General features: G+C 38.8%; 1 pseudogene; it reads left to right on the top strand.

The window, feature by feature from the left end:
* The first annotated feature begins 345 nt into the window (after positions 1 to 345).
* On the top strand, positions 346 to 1698 carry LOC126778375 (uncharacterized; annotated as a pseudogene).
* Positions 1699 to 2778: the final 1080 nt, after the last annotated feature.

The raw sequence follows: 2778 nt of genomic DNA, 5'->3' as shown, positions 1-2778 counted from the left end.
GATCTGGCTAGGTTATCTGCTGCTTATCAACTTCCGGTGTAATATATTAATCTTTAATATTTAATGTAACATAATCCTGTATTATTAAATAATATTTGTCCGTAAATAATCATTAGAATAATTAAGATAAACAATGTTTAATATTATCTTTTAAGTTTGTAAATTTAGTATTAAATTAGGTCAAGATGTTTTTGTATAAATACCGCCAGTTTAAATATATCGGGCATTGGTATTGTAACCGTTGTAACGAGCATTACAAGTGTTTTCTTATATAACGTATCGTCATTTTCGCCGCCACCCTGGTAATCCACCTTCTATACTTCAGAAGTGGGATAATGTCTGACCCATATATCGACGGACTTGGTACGAAGAAAAGGAGACGCTGCGAGAACGCTGTACTCGACAGCGACGAATCATCAAGTTTTTTTTTCTTCATCCGATGACGTAGAGATCTTGGAGAAACACAGGCGATATAAGAAGCGGCGTGTCACCCAAACCGATGCGGAGGTTATTCCAACGTTCCGACCGGATGAAAAATCTAGTCAAGGGATCGTTGCATAAGATCGACCAATTGGGCGACGTGTACGGATGGGACAACAAAGATCGACAGTTCATCATGCAGATACGTCTTCGAGGGTCGGCTAGAGACTGGTATGACGATCTGGATGACTATGACCTCACATGGATGGAGTGGAAGGACGCTTTAGGGACCGCGTTCCCACGTTCTACTGACTTTGTGGATCTACTTGAATCTATGCTTGCTAGAAAGAAAACGAATACTGAAACTATGACAAAATATTTCCACGAGAAGGTTTCCTTATTAAAAAAATGCAATATCATTGGCGAGTCTGCAATTTCGTGCATAATTCGCGGTCTACCCATGGAAATAAGGGCCAACGCGAAAGCTTTCCAATGCAGCAACTATACTACGGGTATTTGTCGTCATTGGAAAACTACAGACAAATTGAAGCCAGCCATCCGCGACCGACTACCACGTGGCGAAGAGCGGGCGCCGTTGCTACAATTGCAAGAGGGAGTGACTTTCAACCGAAGAAATGTTACGCCTGTCGAAGAGAAGGTCATGAAGCAAAGGACTGCAAGGTGCCACGCTGCGAGGTATGCCATCGCCCGGGTCACACGTCTGCCAGCTGCTGGCATGCGGCCAGCTCTTCACACCAAAAAGTAAGTGATGTTTTATTTACAACATACAACATATACATAGATTTGTATAAAAAGGTAGTAGCAATTAATGGTTGTAGTCTCATCGCATACATAGATACGGGCAGCAAATTAAATATTCTCACTATGGCATATGCTGATAAGCTAAAATTAAAAATTCAGCCGTCCGTTGTTACAATGAGAGGTTTTGGAGGTGCACATTCGACCTCTTTGGGAACATCCCACGTGGATGTTCACATAGACAATGTTGTTCTAAGTGGATTCGTAGAATTAACCAATTACGATATAGCTGATATAGATTTAATAATCGGACAATCAATGATAAATCAACCTAATATCAGTTTAATTATATCACAAAATTCTGTTAAATTTATTGGTAGTAGTGATACTTTTAATAGTACTCTTTGTGATATAAAACTATGTGATACAGACTATAACAAAATTTCCAGTTTATTTGAGACACAGTTATATAATACCACAACAAAGTGCTGCTTTGGTGCAAGTTTATCTCGATACTAATAGTAATGAAACATATCTTGTGAGTTCTGTATATGTTGAGTTAGGCTGTATGTCCTATGTAATTTTAGGGGGACTTGTAAGGTCGAAAGATTGCTTTTTAAAAATAATTAATATCGGAAACGAAGTTATTGAATGGGAACCGAGTAGACTAATAGCACGCGCGGAAATGTTACTGATAAACATGACAGTTTACAAAGTAGTACGAATATTATGATACTTTTGATTTTGATGATTATCACTGGTGGTAGGGCTTTGTGCAAGCTCGTCTGGGTAGGTACCACCCACTCATCAGATATTCTACCGCAAAACAGCAATACTTGATATTGTTGTGTTCCGGTTTGAAGGGTGAGTGAGCCAGTGTAATTACAGGCACAAGGGACATAAAATCTTAGTTCCCAAGGTTGGTGGCGCATTGGATATGTAAGCGATGGTTGACATTTCTTACAATGCCAATGTCTAAGAGCGTTGGTGACCACTTACCATCAGGTGGCCCATATGCTCGTCCGCCTTCCTTTTCTATAAAAAAAAAAAAAAAACTTGACCAATCCACTAACGAGGAATTGCAATTATCTGATATAGATGTAGAACAAATAAAAGCTGTGTGATGTAGGACAAATAAAAGCTGTGTGATGTAGGATAAATTGAAGCTGTGTGATGTAGATCAAATAAAAGCTGTGTGATGGAGGATAAATAAAAGCTATGTGATGTAGGATAAATTGAAGCTGTGTGATGTAGATCAAATAAAAGCTGTGTGATATAGGATAAATAAAAACTGTGTGAGCTAAGACAAACGAAGACTGTGTGAAGGAGGACGAATAAAAGTTGTGTTATCTAGGATAAATAAAAGTTGTATACTTAAATTAGATAATACAAGATTTAATTACGGCTTAGACATGTCAACTTCAGGTGCCGTACAGCAGCGACAAACCAGGCGCCAATAGCAGCGCTGATCGCCGTGGGACACGGCATACACAGGATGGCCGAATGTTATCAATTAATACTTCCGGTCCTACATATACGGCTAGTTCGGGTATATCTTGATGATTATTTATAAGTATAGATTAAAACTTCTGTTTAACA

This window comes from Nymphalis io, chromosome 26 (assembly GCF_905147045.1).
Source record: "Nymphalis io chromosome 26, ilAglIoxx1.1, whole genome shotgun sequence".
NCBI lineage: Eukaryota > Metazoa > Arthropoda > Insecta > Lepidoptera > Nymphalidae > Nymphalis > Nymphalis io.
This window is presented reverse-complemented; position numbering and strand designations above follow the sequence as displayed.